This window comes from Anguilla anguilla, chromosome 1, assembly GCF_013347855.1.
Source record: "Anguilla anguilla isolate fAngAng1 chromosome 1, fAngAng1.pri, whole genome shotgun sequence".
NCBI lineage: Eukaryota > Metazoa > Chordata > Actinopteri > Anguilliformes > Anguillidae > Anguilla > Anguilla anguilla.
This window is the reverse complement of record NC_049201.1, coordinates 75,429,442-75,448,931: the sequence shown is the minus strand read 5'-3', so window position 1 is coordinate 75,448,931 and position 19,490 is coordinate 75,429,442. Positions and strand designations below refer to the sequence as shown.

Here is a 19,490-nt window from a genome sequence, read left to right as displayed (position 1 = left end):
TTTAACACTTTAGATGCTGGTGAAATATGAAATTACTCACTCCTAAAGATTCTTGGGAATTTTATTCAAAGCAGCCAAATGTACAATTGTGTGGTAAAGGAGCTTATTTTGAGCCCAAATACCCATCAGCCCAAAGGCTATGGTTTTCCCATACAAAATATGAGTTTTTTCATGTCTGGGAGTTATATGGCATTTAATGACAGAATACAGGGATTCAAGCAGGAACTCTAGCCTGGCATGGTTCAGTACAATTGTGAAAAATGGATTAGCTACAGATGTAGACACAACAAATGACATAGCAAAATCTTATATTTAGTCAGAATCCATGTTAGCTCTTCTAGCTAGCTATATTAGATATGCTGATCCTTGTTTGTTACCAATCAGTTAGCGAGTGGCTATTTTTGCAGCTATTCCTGCTGTAACCAGTTAGCAGGCTGGCTAATATTTGTGTGCAAACAAAATTCCATACAGCTTTTAACGTGTTTACACAGGCTTGGAGGCTTTACACCATGGATAGCTGTCTCCAGTGGTTAAGAGCTAAGTTGAACTGTGAATGTTTTGTGGGTTTTTTTTTTCAGGCAGTGATTGAGAGCGCGCTTCACACTGTGTGCAACGGGATGTCTTTCCTTGTAAGAGGCATCTGCAGGGGAGTGGTCAGCAAATACTTCATGCCACTAGTGCAAGAGCTCATGACTCGCGATGGGCCCCGTCAAGCCTGTAAAAAAATTCATCTCTGCTGGTGAGGATTGACTTTATACTCCTTTCTTTTTTTTTTCATTCAATCCTGTTTGGAAGCGTTTCGGCTGTGTGAGGCACACCTGTCTGTCACACCCACACCATGTACACAGGTTCTGAAGAGGGAAAGTGGAAGTGTAGGGAAGTGAAACTGCCTGATGTATATTAGGGGTAAGAAGTCCTCAGACTAAAGAACCCCTCAAGAGCTCTGTAAAGGGACTCCATAGGGTATTGTTTGGGCAAATAAAATTCTGGCTTCAGGGCCTAGGAATATTCACAGGATATACGGTACCTGGAATCAAGATCTTTTTATTCCCTCTTCCTAGGTGGAGCCCACTGCAAGGGCCAGTGTGAGCAGGCAGGAAGAGGAAATGTCCCAAGTTGCCGGACAGTGCAGAGCTCTCTCTCTCTCTCTCTCTCTCTCTGTCTCCCACACAGAGCATTTTCTCATTCGGTTCTTCTCATAATTAAAGGCTTAAGCAGACCCTGGCATCACTTGCTAAAGATAAAAGGCGCTACTTCCAGAAACTATTCTACTGTCGCTCAATAAAGCATGATTACAAAAAAAGCTCTGCGTGTCTGTTCATTTAGCTTCTCACGCCCGGGTTACGGACTTTACCTGCAATACTTAAGCCCATTAGACACCAGTCAATTTCCCACAGATTACTGACAATTTAAAAAGTAACGTGAATTTTCAACAATATTCAGAACAGAATTGCAACACATCATATTTACACTGAATTATGACAATAATTTATGATAATAACAATTGACAACAAGGGAAATATTTATATATTAGATACAATGCTAAGCATGAGTAACTATGCGCTTATTCACGTAGGATCTGCATTGGACAGCCTGCTGACTAAAGCACTGCAAGCTAAGTAGTTAGCTAAAGCAACTGAACTGTAAAAAGGCCTGCATGGAAGGCCTAGTGCAAAGATGAATTTGAATTTCCGAATTGAACCAAATGTAACATGGCTTCACCGTCTCACAAGTTAGCAGCTACCTAGCTAGCTACAGTGCTTTGTTAGCTACCTTCATAGCTAACACGGCTACTAAGCAGTGGCACTGTTTTGTGCCACGAAAGCCGTCTTTACACTGCCGAGCCGGGTTAAAATGCTGTAGCAGACCCGGGGTAGAATTAGTGATGATCAATTTCCAACGCCGTTTGTGGGAAAACAGGCCCCAGCCTGGGCCAGAAGATCTGGGGGTTCTCCTCACATGGTTGAATGCTTCATCAAAATATACACTTCACAGAGTCTGATGTAACTGGATTTATTGCAGGTGATTCAAAGATTCCATGCAAGAACCCGGGCTGATCTGCGCATATCAAATACAAACAAGCACTCCACAAGACACTCACAAAGACAAACAAAACACACACAAAACACAGACAAGACACACTGAACTCCTCTGGGGTCGAACACTCCCTTTTATCCTATCTTATTAGCTCCTCCTGTTGTGGAGCTTTAGCTTGGCCTTTCCCACATGCTTATATCATTTTATGTGACTCTTTCCCATATATCATTGTTTCCCATTTTCTGCCCCATTTTCTTTTTAAATAATTTAGAAAACACTGGATAACATTTCTTTAGAATACAGCTTGTTTCATTAGTGTGAGCTAAATTAGCCAATATTGTTTGTTGTAACTTGGCCTAATTTTGACATTTTTGCATGTTTTACTGAGATAGTAATTTACCCAGAGAAACATAATGCAGTTTACATTATTACAGGCATTTTGCAGACGCTATTATCCAGAGCGACTTACACAACTTTTTTTTTTTTTTACATTTTTACATTGTATCCATTTATACAGCTGGATGTGTACTGAAGCAATGCAGGTTAAGTACCTAGCTCAACGCTACCCAGGAATTGAAACCCTTTCTCTCTGGCCAATGCTCCGACCAATCATGTCTCAGGCCTCCACGGGAGTCATGGTTACATTCTCCATTACGACTATTCATGTCTCAGCCCTCCACGGGCTTCCTGGATATGTTCTACACTGGCAGGATCGGGGTTCAGTTTTGAACCAATTAGCTCATCATTTACTGTGAGTAGCAAAAATGTCATGATCGTTATGAAAGAGTTACGTCCCTCCTACTCCTTCTTCTTCTGTTTAGAATGGGCAGAAAATCCCTGGCGTCTGTTATATCTGCAAGCTTATCATGAGGAAAGTCAAGGCCTCTGTCCCCAACGGATCCCAGGTAACAGCATTAGCATCCGACCAGGTCTACCATACCTGCAGAAAGCTTCAGAGATCAGTCAGAATCAGGGCCAATTCAGAGTCACACAGCCAGAATCAGGGCCAATTCAGAGTCACACAGCCAGAATCAGGGCCAAATCCGAGTCTCTGAACCAGACCTCATTTCAGTGTGAGTTTGCAGTCAGTGTTTCAGCTCTCACCATGGATAGCTGTCTCCAGTGGTTAAGAGCTAAGTTGAACTGTGAATGTTATGTGGGTTTTTTTTTCAGGCAGTGATTAGGAGAATGCTTCACACTGTGTGCAACAGGATGAATTTCTTTGTAAGAGGCCCCTGCAGGATGCTGGTCAACAAATATTTCATGCCACTAGTGCACAAGCTCATGACTTGCGATACGCCCAGTCAAGCCTGTAAAAGAAAACATCTCTGCTGGTGAGAACTGACTTTACACCCCTTTCTTTTCAGTGTGAGTTTGCAGTCAATGTTTCAGCTCTCACCAGGGCCTCATTTGGAGTGTAAATACTTTAACACTTTAGATGCTGGTGAAATATGAAATTACTCACTCCTAAAGATTCTTGGGAATTTTATTCAAAGCAGCCAAATGTACAATTGTGTGGTAAAGGAGCTTATTTTGAGCCCAAATACCCATCAGCCCAAAGGCTATGGTTTTCCCATACAAAATATGAGTTTTTTCATGTCTGGGAGTTATATGGCATTTAATGACAGAATACAGGGATTCAAGCAGGAACTCTAGCCTGGCATGGTTCAGTACAATTGTGAAAAATGGATTAGCTACAGATGTAGACACAACAAATGACATAGCAAAATCTTATATTTAGTCAGAATCCATGTTAGCTCTTCTAGCTAGCTATATTAGATATGCTGATCCTTGTTTGTTACCAATCAGTTAGCGAGTGGCTATTTTTGCAGCTATTCCTGCTGTAACCAGTTAGCAGGCTGGCTAATATTTGTGTGCAAACAAAATTCCATACAGCTTTTAACGTGTTTACACAGGCTTGGAGGCTTTACACCATGGATAGCTGTCTCCAGTGGTTAAGAGCTAAGTTGAACTGTGAATGTTTTGTGGGTTTTTTTTTCAGGCAGTGATTGAGAGCGCGCTTCACACTGTGTGCAACGGGATGTCTTTCCTTGTAAGAGGCATCTGCAGGGGAGTGGTCAGCAAATACTTCATGCCACTAGTGCAAGAGCTCATGACACGCGATGGGCCCCGTCAAGCCTGTAAAAAAATTCATCTCTGCTGGTGAGGATTGACTTTATACTCCTTTCTTTTTTTTTTTCATTCAATCCTGTTTGGAAGCGTTTCGGCTGTGTGAGGCACACCTGTCTGTCACACCCACACCATGTACACAGGTTCTGAAGAGGGAAAGTGGAAGTGTAGGGAAGTGAAACTGCCTGATGTATATTAGGGGTAAGAAGTCCTCAGACTAAAGAACCCCTCAAGAGCTCTGTAAAGGGACTCCATAGGGTATTGTTTGGGCAAATAAAATTCTGGCTTCAGGGCCTAGGAATATTCACAGGATATACGGTACCTGGAATCAAGATCTTTTTATTCCCTCTTCCTAGGTGGAGCCCACTGCAAGGGCCAGTGTGAGCAGGCAGGAAGAGGAAATGTCCCAAGTTGCCGGACAGTGCAGAGCTCTCTCTCTCTCTCTCTCTCTCTCTCTGTCTCCCACACAGAGCATTTTCTCATTCGGTTCTTCTCATAATTAAAGGCTTAAGCAGACCCTGGCATCACTTGCTAAAGATAAAAGGCGCTACTTCCAGAAACTATTCTACTGTCGCTCAATAAAGCATGATTACAAAAAAAGCTCTGCGTGTCTGTTCATTTAGCTTCTCACGCCCGGGTTACGGACTTTACCTGCAATACTTAAGCCCATTAGACACCAGTCAATTTCCCACAGATTACTGACAATTTAAAAAGTAACGTGAATTTTCAACAATATTCAGAACAGAATTGCAACACATCATATTTACACTGAATTATGACAATAATTTATGATAATAACAATTGACAACAAGGGAAATATTTATATATTAGATACAATGCTAAGCATGAGTAACTATGCGCTTATTCACGTAGGATCTGCATTGGACAGCCTGCTGACTAAAGCACTGCAAGCTAAGTAGTTAGCTAAAGCAACTGAACTGTAAAAAGGCCTGCATGGAAGGCCTAGTGCAAAGATGAATTTGAATTTCCGAATTGAACCAAATGTAACATGGCTTCACCGTCTCACAAGTTAGCAGCTACCTAGCTAGCTACAGTGCTTTGTTAGCTACCTTCATAGCTAACACGGCTACTAAGCAGTGGCACTGTTTTGTGCCACGAAAGCCGTCTTTACACTGCCGAGCCGGGTTAAAATGCTGTAGCAGACCCGGGGTAGAATTAGTGATGATCAATTTCCAACGCCGTTTGTGGGAAAACAGGCCCCAGCCTGGGCCAGAAGATCTGGGGGTTCTCCTCACATGGTTGAATGCTTCATCAAAATATACACTTCACAGAGTCTGATGTAACTGGATTTATTGCAGGTGATTCAAAGATTCCATGCAAGAACCCGGGCTGATCTGCGCATATCAAATACAAACAAGCACTCCACAAGACACTCACAAAGACAAACAAAACACACACAAAACACAGACAAGACACACTGAACTCCTCTGGGGTCGAACACTCCCTTTTATCCTATCTTATTAGCTCCTCCTGTTGTGGAGCTTTAGCTTGGCCTTTCCCACATGCTTATATCATTTTATGTGACTCTTTCCCATATATCATTGTTTCCCATTTTCTGCCCCATTTTCTTTTAAATAATTTAGAAAACACTGGATAACATTTCTTTAGAATACAGCTTGTTTCATTAGTGTGAGCTAAATTAGCCAATATTGTTTGTTGTAACTTGGCCTAATTTTGACATTTTTGCATGTTTTACTGAGATAGTAATTTACCCAGAGAAACATAATGCAGTTTACATTATTACAGGCATTTTGCAGACGCTATTATCCAGAGCGACTTACACAACTTTTTTTTTTTTTTTACATTTTTACATTGTATCCATTTATACAGCTGGATGTGTACTGAAGCAATGCAGGTTAAGTACCTAGCTCAACGCTACCCAGGAATTGAAACCCTTTCTCTCTGGCCAATGCTCCGACCAATCATGTCTCAGGCCTCCACGGGAGTCATGGTTACATTCTCCATTACGACTATTCATGTCTCAGCCCTCCACGGGCTTCCTGGATATGTTCTACACTGGCAGGATCGGGGTTCAGTTTTGAACCAATTAGCTCATCATTTACTGTGAGTAGCAAAAATGTCATGATCGTTATGAAAGAGTTACGTCCCTCCTACTCCTTCTTCTTCTGTTTAGAATGGGCAGAAAATCCCTGGCGTCTGTTATATCTGCAAGCTTATCATGAGGAAAGTCAAGGCCTCTGTCCCCAACGGATCCCAGGTAACAGCATTAGCATCCGACCAGGTCTACCATACCTGCAGAAAGCTTCAGAGATCAGTCAGAATCAGGGCCAATTCAGAGTCACACAGCCAGAATCAGGGCCAATTCAGAGTCACACAGCCAGAATCAGGGCCAAATCCGAGTCTCTGAACCAGACCTCATTTCAGTGTGAGTTTGCAGTCAGTGTTTCAGCTCTCACCATGGATAGCTGTCTCCAGTGGTTAAGAGCTAAGTTGAACTGTGAATGTTATGTGGGTTTTTTTTTCAGGCAGTGATTAGGAGAATGCTTCACACTGTGTGCAACAGGATGAATTTCTTTGTAAGAGGCCCCTGCAGGATGCTGGTCAACAAATATTTCATGCCACTAGTGCACAAGCTCATGACTTGCGATACGCCCAGTCAAGCCTGTAAAAGAAAACATCTCTGCTGGTGAGAACTGACTTTACACCCCTTTCTTTTCAGTGTGAGTTTGCAGTCAATGTTTCAGCTCTCACCAGGGCCTCATTTGGAGTGTAAATACTTTAACACTTTAGATGCTGGTGAAATATGAAATTACTCACTCCTAAAGATTCTTGGGAATTTTATTCAAAGCAGCCAAATGTACAATTGTGTGGTAAAGGAGCTTATTTTGAGCCCAAATACCCATCAGCCCAAAGGCTATGGTTTTCCCATACAAAATATGAGTTTTTTCATGTCTGGGAGTTATATGGCATTTAATGACAGAATACAGGGATTCAAGCAGGAACTCTAGCCTGGCATGGTTCAGTACAATTGTGAAAAATGGATTAGCTACAGATGTAGACACAACAAATGACATAGCAAAATCTTATATTTAGTCAGAATCAATGTTAGCTCTTCTAGCTAGCTATATTAGATATGCTGATCCTTGTTTGTTACCAATCAGTTAGTGAGTAGCTATTTTTGCAGCTATTCCTGCTGTAACCAGTTAGCAGGCTGGCTAATATTTGTGTGCAAACAAAATTCCATACAGCTTTTAACGTGTTTACACAGGCTTGGAGGCTTTACACCATGGATAGCTGTCTCCAGTGGTTAAGAGCTAAGTTGAACTGTGAATGTTTTGTGGGTTTTTTTTTTTTTTCAGGCAGTGATTGAGAGCGCGCTTCACAAAGTGTGCAACACGATGAATTTCTTTGTAAGAGGCATCTGCAGGAGAGTGGTCAGCAAATACTTCATGCCACTAGTGGACGAGCTCATGACTCGCGATGGGCCCCGTCGAGCCTGTAAAAAAATTCATCTCTGCTGGTGAGGACTGACTTTACACCCCTTTCTTTTCTTTTTTCATTCAATCCTGTTTGGAAGCGTTTCGGCAGTGTGAGGCACACCTGTCTGTCACACCCACACCATGTACACAGGTTCTGAAGCGGGAAAGTGGAAGTGTAGGGAAGTGAAACTGCCTGATGTATATTAGGGGTAAGAAGTCCCCAAACTAAAGAACCCCTCTAGAGGGGTTCTTTAGTTTGGAAAGGGGTCCCATTGGGTATTGTTCGGGCAAATACAATTCTGGCTTCAGGGCCTAGGAATATTCACAGGATATACGGTACCTGGAATCAAGATCTTTTTATTCCCTCTTCCTAGGTGGAGCCCACTGCAAGGGCGAGTGTGAGCAGGCAAGAAGAGGAAATGTCCCAAGTTGCCGGACAGTGCAGAGCTCTCTCTCTCTCTCTCTCTCTCTCTCTCTCTGTCTCCCACACAGAGCATTTTCTAATTCGGTTCTTCTCATAATTAAAGGCTTAAGCAGACCCTGGCATCACTTGCTAAAGATAAAAGGCGCTACTTCCAGAAACTATTCTACTGTCTCTCAATAAAGCATGATTACAAAAAAAGCTCTGCGTGTCTGTTCATTTAGCTTCTCACGCCCGGGTTACGGACTTTACCTGCAATACTTAAGCCCATTAGACACCAGTCAATTTCCCACAGATTACTGACAATTTAAAAAGTAACGTGTATTTTCAACAATATTCAGAACAGAATTGCAACACATCATATTTACACTGAATTATGACAATAATTTATGATAATAACAATTGACAACAAGGGAAATATTTATATATTAGATACAATGTTAAGCATGAGTAACTATGCGCTTATTCACGTAGGATCTGCATTGGACAGTCTGCTGACTAAAGCACTGCAAGCTAAGTAGTTAGCTAAAGCAACTGAACTGTAAAAAGGCCTGCATGGTAGGCCTAGTGCAAAGATGAATTTGAATTTCCGAACTGAACCAAATGTAACATGGCTTCACCGTCTCACAAGTTAGCAGCTACCTAGCTAGCTACAGTGCTTTGTTAGCTACCTCCATAGCTAACAAGGCTACTAAGCAGTGGCGCTGTTTTGTGCCACGAAAGCCGTCTTTACACTGCCAAGCCGGTTTAAAATGCTGTAGCAGACCCGGGGTAGAATTAAGCCGCGTTTCCACCGCAGGAACTTTACCCCGGAACTAGGAACCTTTTGAGGAACTCAGTGCGTTTCCACCGCAGGAACTAGGGTCTAAATTTAGTTCCGGGCTTTATTTTACCCCCCAAAAAGTTCCTGCTCGGGGGGTAGTACTTTCTGAAAGTACAGGAACCTTTTGGATGGAGCTTGCAGCGCTGAACATTTCTGATTGGTCGAATACTCGCAGCATTTTTTTGTGTTTGTTTTCAGGCGCCATGTTTAAAAATATGCAGCCGCAAACCAATTTATTTTCATAATAACTTCAAATCAAATCAAACGGCGCAGTAGCCTAGTTTTGGTTATAGCCTGCCAACGTCTTGGAATTATAACGTGTGCTTTTCTGTTCTTTTCTTGCTTTAGTATTCGTTTTATAAATTTTTTTTAAATAAAAAGCATTCGTGCTGGGACAGCATATTACGTAGGCTACCAAAACATTCAAACGGATTAATTCGGTTGCTGAATATTTTCTTCCGGATTTTCTTTGTTAGCCCGTTGTAATTGACTCAAAACGTTTGATACAGTTATGTGAGGTATGCGGTAGTTCTGCGTAATTAACATTGGTGATACAGTACAAGCAAACTGGAAATCACCTTCTGCACTTTTTGTCAGGATAAAATAACAGGTTAATTCTAGTAATCGTCCCTTTAGCTTTTTCAGACTGCCGTAATTTTACTCTGCCATTCTTCAATTCCACAAAAAGACCAGGAAGACTATGGACTAATTTATGGTGCATGGTTCGCATCTGGAGGGCACACTTCACTGCTCGGCCAGCAGTAACTTCGAAGGAAAGCAAACGGTGGCTGTACCACTACTAATTTAAATTTTCACGCAAGTCCGAGTTTTCGTTCTATTCTTGTCATTTTGCGATTTGCGATATGGAATTAACGATGAGAAAGTAATCAAACAGCAAATTGTTTATGTGTGCATGTTTTCTGCTGTTGTTGCCAGTTATACATATAAATGTGAATGCATTCGGATGTCAAGACGTGAAAGCGAATGTTCGCATAAAAACATAATGAATGTGTTTGAGAGGATATATAAAACAGTTACAATCTGACTATTGGCCTGTTATATCCTATTTGTTGCATAACAACGGTCCAAGTTCAACTACCAACGACAGGTTTGCTTGACAATGGTAAAATAAGCCCAAACGGCTGCAGAAGAATATTTCAATTCTAGGTGATTAAATCGATTTAAAAAAATACAAAAGTAACCATATATAATCATTGTTGGTAACCCGTTGTATATAAGTGGAATAAACCCCTCTGGGCTGTCCCGGTTATTACAAAATAGGCTAATGTAGGCTACTTCGGTGGTAGTATGGGGTTACAGAAGAAATCATAGGACAGATGAACCGACGACAACGTCATTTTTTCATACGTCAGTGGGCTAATTTGCCTAATCTTCGCGGGACTTTAGACCGCGGTGGAAACGCAGACAACCATGGGCTGAAGGAACCTTTTAGTTCCTTGAAAAGTAGTTCCTGGGACTAAAAGTTCCGGGTAATTTTGGTGGAAACGCGGCTTTAGTGATGATCAATTTCCAACGCCGTTTGTGGGAAAAACAGGCCCCAGCCTGGGCCAGAAGCCCTGGGGGCTCTCGTCACATGGTTGAATGCTTCTTCAAAATATACACTTCACAGAGTCTGATGTAACTGGATTTATTGCAGGTGATTCAAAGATTCCATGCAAGAACCCGGGCTGGCCTGCGCAAATCAAATACAAACAAGCACTCCACAAGACACTCACAAAGACAAACAAAACACACACAAAACACAGACAAGACACACTGAAATCCCCTGGGGTCGAACACTCCCTTTTATCCTATCTTATTAGCTCCTCCTGTTGTGGAGCTTAAGCTTGGCCTTTCCCACATGCTTATATCATTTTACTTGACGCTTTCCCATATATCATTGTTTCCCATTTTCTGCCCAGATTTTACACCATTATTTGCAAGCCCTCTTCCTTTCCTATATAAAAAAAGTGTTCACTTCCCCTTTCTTACATAAGACAGGTATTAAGATTGAGTGTAAATAAAACAGCAGAGTGTCTGACTGTTAAAGTGCTGAAGTGCTTATGTAAGTCTAAAAAAAACCTTCAGGTAGGACAGTTCAGGAGACCAACAGCCTGTGGAAAAAAGCTGTTTTTGAACCTGGTGGTTCTGGTCTTGATACACCTTAGCCTTCTTCCAGAAGGCAGCGGGTCAAACAGTCCTTGAAACGGGTGCAAGGAGTCCTTCATGATGCTGCAGGCTTAGCTTTCACACCTTTCTGTGTAAATGTCCTTGATGGCGGGGAAACTGGTTGATGTACTGGGCCGATTTCACAACCCGCTGCAGGGCCTTCCTGTCTGCAGCTGAACAGTTCCCATGCCAAACAGTAATGCAGCAAGTCGGTATGGACTCTATGGTACACCTGTAGAACCTGGAGAGAATAGATGTGCACAGCCCAGCTCTCTTTAGCCTTCTTAGGAAGTACAGGCGTTGTTGTGCCTTCTTCACTAAGGAGGAGGTGTGCTGGCTCCAAGAGAGATTGTCTGTGATGTGCACCCCCAAGAACTTAAAACTGTGTACTGTCTCCACAGTAGTACCATCGACCTGTAGGGGGGAGTGAGTCACTCCGGCCCTCCTGAAATTGACAATCATCTCCTTTGTCTTGTCGACATTCAGAGAGAGGTTGTTGTCTCTGCACCAGATCTCAAACCGTTCTCACTTCGTCCCTGTAGGCGGATTCGTCGTTGTTGGTGATGAGCCCCACGACTGTGGTGTCATCAGCATACTTGATGTTGTGATTGCTCTGGTGTATAGCGACACAGTGGTGGGTTAACAGTGTGTACAACAGTGGGCTCAGCACACAGCCCTGGGGGGCTCCAGTGTTCCCAGTAGCGGTAAATGATTCAAGAAATCAGAGAATCACAGAAATCAGACCCGGCCGGCTGTGCTCCACCTATTCCCCGGGGTTAATGCTCTGTGTAAAGATGGCTTAAGTTAACTAACGTACCAGTAACTTGTACATAGACAAACAGAAAACAATGCACACCGAGCAGGAGTAGAGGAGTCATATTCATACAGAGACATGCACGTCCATTTGTCCCAAACATTATGATGGGGACTTATTTATAAAAAGTGCTGTCATTTTCACATGGGGAAACTAAAATGTATAAAATATGCTTAAATAATAGCTTAGAATGGGCACTTTTAGCACAAGTGAATAGTTTTGTTACAAAAACTGTGAAGTACAGACCCAAATAAAGAAAAATATGTCTGCATCAGTATGCATCAATATTCAATCATATTTCTTACAAAAAAATTACTTCTTGCCATCTTTGGATAAAGGGTATTCTATCCGTGTGAAATTTTTTGCACTGACCATTTTTTTGTGTGCTCTATCGACTGTGAGCGTGATCTATAACCTAAAATGGTTATCCATTGTGGAGAGCGGGTGTGTCTGGTAAAGTGGGCACATCTGACTGAGTGATGTCAGAGCATTGAGGAACTATAAAAATTAGCACCAGTGGCAGTATCATTACAGGCATTTGGCAGACGCTCTTATGCAGAGCAACAGTATCTCATAACAGCATCACTGTCGAGATCACCCGTGAGAACGGCATGAAGATGAAGTCTCCCATCATCCTCTGCTTTCTGCTGGTCTACGCAGGTGAGCCGTCCTCCTCTTCTGTAACATGGTTACATGCTAAACAGGGTTTCACACAGAAGGCTTACAGGTCAGAACTCTGACCGTGAGCTCCACCAATCAAAATGAGAATAAACATGGAACACTGACATTAGATTGTCATGTATAGTACATTTCTGTCTGTATAGCCCCCCTGCACCCATGAAGATTTCCATTGGTTGTGGGGACTGCAGCGATAGTGCATTGATTCCACACTGGTCCTCTTGTTTGGTGAAACCCCAGGAGACGTCATCATAGATTAGCAAAAAACCTGACATTGGATGAGCTTAATTTAGCCCCTGCAGGGCAGAAATATCTGCATTTACCCCTATGTGCAGGGCAAGAGTAAAAATATCTCAGTTTTGATATTAATGCAGAGGGGTCCACGTAGGGAAGCCATTCTTCCCATTTACACTGAAACTGTGAAAGAGCTCACTCTTCAGTAAACACTCTTCGTTCTGCTCATTGACAGCTTGCATACCATCTGGCCATTCCCACGATGAGGGATTCTCCGAGACGGAGGATGGTCTGGCTCTCCAAACTCTGGCGGAGGTGAGCATTTGGATGTATGAATCAGGATGGCAGGTATGCCATCCGCCAACTTACGCCTTGGCGGAGCATGGTCCATACTTATACAGCACCGAGAGCTTGGCGCCTTTCAGGGTTTCCTACAGAAGTAACTGCAATGACCACAGACTCTCAGCCCCTTAAGAACATTAACTTCTGTGTCTTACCGCAAGCAAACAGACAGAATTTCACATTATAAAGTCCACACTATAAAGCCCCAAACTTGGGTTATTTTGCGTTTATTTATTTATTTTTATTTTTTATGATGGTAAATTTCTCACCATTTTTGGGACTTGCAGATCAAAAAATAAAAATAAAAAATAGACTGCCGGTGGGAGAATTGAATGGCCTTTATATATATATATATATATATGTATATATATATATATATATATATATATATATAGGTTGTTTGTTTGTTAATTTTAAAATGCAAATTGCTAACAACTAAGTGGTTAGCAACCCAACGCACACACAGGGCTATATTTCCAGGTACAATTCACATGAGTATTGTAGATTGTGAACATGTATGAAAATGGGGTTTTCCACTGTCCTGATTTTACTACTGTCAATGATACTCTTAAGTCAGACTGGATTAAACAATCCTTAAAAAGCACAGCCTCTATTTGGAATTGTATACCTCATTCTACCATTTCTTTTACCAAACAAATGTTTAATCTTTTATCTATAAACATAACCCCCCCCCCCCCCCCCCCCCCACCCCACACAAGTATTATATATAGAATAATAGGGACATTTTATGCAAAAACAAATGATTGTTTTATGGAAAATGACTTTCCAAGGACATCTCAGTGTGCCAGCTTCTTAATGCCGAGGATTACTTGCTGACTTATTCTGAATTTTTATCTACATATCCCTGTTAATCCATTACATTACATTACAGGAATTTAGCATATGCTCTTATCCCTAGCAACTTACACAACGTTTTACATAGCATTTACATTTGCATCCATTTATGCGGCTGGATATATACTGAAGCAAAGTTGCAGGTTAAGTACCTTGCTCAAGGGTACGATGGCAGTGTCCTACCGGGGAATCGAACCTGTGACCTTTACATGTAGGTTACCATCCCAGCTCCTTACGCTTTATAATGCACTGCTGCCCAGAATAGAATGGAAAGGAATTTGCTGTAGTTATAGATGCTCTTCCCTCTGGGGTTGTGATGCTCTTCAGGGGTGTAGTTTTGACTCGGCTCAGGCTCCTGTAGTTCCTCTGGATACAGCTGAGTCTGCCATTGGTTGGATATACTTTGCTGCACAATTTACTTTTTTTATTTTAAACATTTTTACATTGTATCCATTTATACAGCTGGATGTGTACTGAAGCAATGCAGGTTAAGTACCTAGCTCAACGCTACCCAGGAATTGAAACCCTTTCTCTCTGGCCAATGTTCTGACCAATCATGTCTCAGGCCTCCATGGGTGTCATGGTTACATTCTCCATTACGACTATTCATGTCTCAGCCCTCCACGGGCGTCATGGATACGTTCTGCACTGGCAGGATCGGGGTTCAGTTTTGAACCAATTAGCTCATCATTTACTGTGAGTAGCAAAAATGTCATGATCGTTATGAAAGAGCTAAGTCCCTCCTTTTCCTTCTTCTTCTGTTTAGAATGGGCAGAAAATCCCTGGCATCTGTTACCTCTGCAAGCTTATCATGAGGAAAGTCAAGGCCTCTGTCCCCAACGGATCCAAGGTAACGGCATTAGCATCCGACCAGGTCTACCATACCTGCAGAAAGCTCTCTGATATCAGTCAGAATCAGGGCCAATTCAGAGTCACACAGCCAGAATCAGGGCCAATTCAGAGTCACAGAGCCAGAATCAGGGCCAATTCAGAGTCACAGAGCCAGAATCAGGGCCAAATCCGAGTCTCTGAATCAGACCTCATTTCAGTGTGAGTTTGCAGTCAGTGTTTCAGCTCTCACCAGGGCCTCATATGGAGTGTAAATACTTTAACACTTTAGATGCTCGTGAATTATGAAATTACTCACTCCTAAAGATTCTTGGGAATTTTATTCAAAGCAGCCAAATGTACAATTGTGTGGTAATGGAGCTTATTTTGAACCCAAATACCCATCAGCCCAAAGGCTATGGTTTCCCTATACAAAATATGAGTTTTTTCATGTCTGGGAGTTATATGACATTTAATGACAGAATACAGGGATTCAAGCAGAAACTCTAGCCTGGCATGGTTCAGTTCAATTGTGAAAAATGGATTAGCTACAGATGTAGACACAACAAATGACATAGCAAAATCTTATATTTAGTCAGAATCAATGTTAGCTCTTCTAGCTAGCTATATTAGATATGCTGATCCTTGTTTGTTACCAATCAGTTAGCGAGTAGCTATTTTTGCAGCTATTCCTGCTGTAACCAGTTAGCAGGCTGGCTAATATTTGTGTGCAAACAAAATTCCATACAGCTTTTAACGTGTTTACACAGGCTTGGAGGCTTTACACCATGGATAGCTGTCTCCAGTGGTTAAGAGCTAAGTTGAACTGTGAATGTTTTGTGGGTTTTTTTTTTTTCAGGCAGTGATTGAGAGCGCGCTTCACAAAGTGTGCAACACGATGAATTTCTTTGTAAGAGGCATCTGCAGGAGAGTGGTCAGCAAATACTTCATGCCACTAGTGGAAGAGCTCATGACTCGCGATGGGCCCCGTCGAGCCTGTAAAAAAATTCATCTCTGCTGGTGAGGACTGACTTTACACCCCTTTCTTTTCTTTTTTCATTCAATCCTGTTTGGAAGCGTTTCGGCAGTGTGAGGCACACCTGTCTGTCACACCCACACCATGTACACAGGTTCTGAAGCGGGAAAGTGGAAGTGTAGGGAAGTGAAACTGCCTGATGTATATTAGGGGTAAGAAGTCCCCAAACTAAAGAACCCCTCAAGAGCTCTGTAAAGGGGTCCCATAGGGTATTGTTCAGGCAAATAAAATTCTGGCTTCAGGGCCTAGGAATATTCACAGGATATACGGTACCTGGAATCAAGATCTTTTTATTCCCTCTTCCTAGGTGGAGCCCACTGCAAGGGCGAGTGTGAGCAGGCAGGAAGAGGAAATGTCCCAAGTTGCCGGACAGTGCAGAGCTCTCTCTCTCTCTCTCTCTCTCTCTCTCTCTCTGTCTCCCACACAGAGCATTTTCTAATTCGGTTCTTCTCATAATTAAAGGCTTAAGCAGACCCTGGCATCACTTGCTAAAGATAAAAGGCGCTACTTCCAGAAACTATTCTACTGTCGCTCAATAAAGCATGATTACAAAAAAAGCTCTGCGTGTCTGTTCATTTAGCTTCTCACGCCCGGGTTACGGACTTTACCTGCAATACTTAAGCCCATTAGACACCAGTCAATTTCCCACAGATTACTGACAATTTAAAAAGTAACGTGTATTTTCAACAATATTCAGAACAGAATTGCAACACATCATATTTACACTGAATTATGACAATAATTTATGATAATAACAATTGACAACAAGGGAAATATTTATATATTAGATACAATGTTAAGCATGAGTAACTATGCGCTTATTCACGTAGGATCTGCATTGGACAGTCTGCTGACTAAAGCACTGCAAGCTAAGTAGTTAGCTAAAGCAACTGAACTGTAAAAAGGCCTGCATGGTAGGCCTAGTGCAAAGATGAATTTGAATTTCCGAACTGAACCAAATGTAACATGGCTTCACTGTCTCACAAGTTAGCAGCTACCTAGCTAGCTACAGTGCTTTGTTAGCTACCTCCATAGCTAACAAGGCTACTAAGTAGTGGCGCTGTTTTGTGCCACGAAAGCCGTCTTTACACTGCCAAGCCGGTTTAAAATGCTGTAGCAGACCCGGGGTAGAATTAAGCCGCGTTTCCACCGCAGAAACTTTACCCCGGAACTAGGAACCTTTTGAGGAACTCAGTGCGTTTCCACCGCAGGAACTAGGGTCTAAATTTTGTTCCGGGGGCTTTATTTTACCCCCCAAAAAGTTCCTGCTCGGGGGGTAGTACTTTCCGAAAGTAGAGGAACCTTTTGGTTGGAGCTTGCAGCGCTGAACATTTCTGATTGGTCGAATACTCGCAGCATTTTTTTGTGTTTGTTTTCAGGCGCCATGTTTAAAAATATGCAGCCGCAAACCAATTTATTTTCATAATAACTTCAAATCAAATCAAACGGCGCAGTAGCCTAGTTTTGGTTATAGCCTGCCAACGTCTTGGAATTATAACGTGTGCTCTTCTGTTCTTTTCTTGCTTTAGTATTCGTTTTATAAATTTTTTTTTAATAAAAAGCATTCGTGCTGGGACAGCATATTACGTAGGCTACCAAAACATTCAAACGGATTAATTCGGTTGCTGAATATTTTCTTCCGGATTTTCTTTGTTAGCCCGTTGTAATTGACTCAAAACGTTTGATACAGTTATGTGAGGTATGCGGTAGTTCTGCGTAATTAACATTGGTGATACAGTACAAGCAAACTGGAAATCACCTTCTGCACTTTTTGTCAGGGTAAAATAACAGGTTAATTCTAGTAATCGTCCCTTTAGCTTTTTCAGACTGCCGTAATTTTACTCTGCCATTCTTCAATTCCACAAAAAGACCAGGAAGACTATGGACTAATTTATGGTGCATGGTTCGCATCTGGAGGGCACACTTCTCTGCTCGGCTAGCAGTAACTTCGAAGGAAAGCAAAAGGTGGCTGTACCACTACTAATTTAAATTTTCACGCAAGTCCGAGTTTTCGTTCTATTCTTGTCATTTTGCGATTTGCGATATGGAATTAAGGATGAGAAAGTAATTAAACAGCAAATTGTTTATGTGTGCATGTTTTCTGCTGTTGTTGCCAGTTATACATATAAATGTGAATGCATTCGGTCGCTTCGGATGTCAAGATGTGAAAGCGAATGTTCGCATAAAAACATAATGAATGTGTTTGAGAGGATATATAAAACAGTTACAATCTGACTATTGGCCTGTTATATCCTATTTGTTGCATAACAACGGTCCAAGTTCAACTACCAACGACAGGTTTGCTTGACAACGGTAAAATAAGCCCAAACGGCTGCAGAAGAATATTTCAATTCTAGGTGATTAAATCGATAAAAAAAAAATACAAAAGTAACCATATATAATCATTGTTGGTAACCCGTTGTAAATAAGTGGAATAAACCCCTCTGGGCTGTCCCGGTTATTAGAAAATAGGCTAATGTAGGCTACTTCGGTGGTAGTATGGGGTTACAGAAGAAATCATAGGACAGATGAACCGACGACAACGTCATTTTTTCATACGTCAGTGGGCTAATTTGCCTAATCTTCGCGGGACTTTAGACCGTGGTGGAAACGCAGACAACCATGGGCTGAAGGAAACTTTTAGTTCCTTGAAAAGTAGTTCCTGGGACTAAAAGTTCCGGGTAATTTTGGTGGAACTGCCTTTAGTGGCTTTAGTGATGATCAATTTCCAACGCCGTTTGTGGGAAAAACAGGCCCCAGCCTGGGCCAGAAGCGCTGGGGGTTCTCCTCACACGGTTGAATGCTTCTTCAAAATATACACTTCACGGAGTCTGATGTAACTGGATTTATTGCAGGTGATTCAAAGATTCCATGCAAGAACCCGGGCTGATCTGCGCATATCAAATACAAACAAGCACTCCACAAGACACTCACAAAGACAAACAAAACACACACAAAACACAGACAAGACACACTGAACTCCCCTGGGGTCGAACACTCCCTTTTATCCTATCTTATTAGCTCCTCCTGTTGTGGAGCTTAAGCTTGGCCTTTCCCACATGCTTATATCATTTTACTTGACTCTTTCCCATATATCATTGTTTCCCATTTTCTGCCAAGATTTTACACCATTATTTGCAAGCCCTCTTCCTTTCTTATATAAAAAAAGTGTTCACTTCCCCTTTCTTAAATAAGACAGGTATTAAGATTGAGTGTAAATAAAACAGCAGAGTGTCTGACTGTTAAAGTGCTGAAGTGCTTATGTAAGTCTAAAAAAAACCTTCAGGTAGGACAGTTCAGGAGACCAACAGCCTGTGGAAAAAAAGCTGTTTTTGAACCTGGTGGTTCTGGTCTTGATACACCTTAGCCTTCTACCAGAAGGCAGCGGGTCAAACAGTCCTTGAAACGGGTGCAAGGAGTCCTTCATGATGCTGCGGGCTTTTCTTTCACACCTTTCTGTGTAAATGTCCTTGATGGCGGGGAAACTGGTTGATGTACTGGGCCGATTTCACAACCCGCTGCAGGGCCTTCCTGTCTGCAGCTGAACAGTTCCCATGCCAAACAATAATGCAGCAAGTCGGTATGGACTCTATGGTACACCTGTAGAACCTGGAGAGAATAGATGTGCACAGCCCAGCTCTCTTTAGCCTTCTTAGGAAGTA

General features: G+C 42.1%; 2 long non-coding RNA genes across 2 annotated transcripts; both read left to right on the top strand.

Moving 5' to 3' along the window:
• Positions 1 to 628: 628 nt before the first annotated feature.
• LOC118220371 lies at positions 629 to 1,303 on the top strand. Its single transcript, XR_004763946.1, has 2 exons — positions 629 to 739; positions 1,062 to 1,303. It is a non-coding gene; the product is annotated as an uncharacterized LOC118220371 (long non-coding RNA).
• A 2,852-nt stretch (positions 1,304 to 4,155) lies between these two features.
• On the top strand, positions 4,156 to 4,767 carry LOC118220378. Its single transcript, XR_004763947.1, has 2 exons — positions 4,156 to 4,200; positions 4,524 to 4,767. It is a non-coding gene; the product is annotated as an uncharacterized LOC118220378 (long non-coding RNA).
• The last annotated feature ends 14,723 nt before the right edge of the window (positions 4,768 to 19,490 follow it).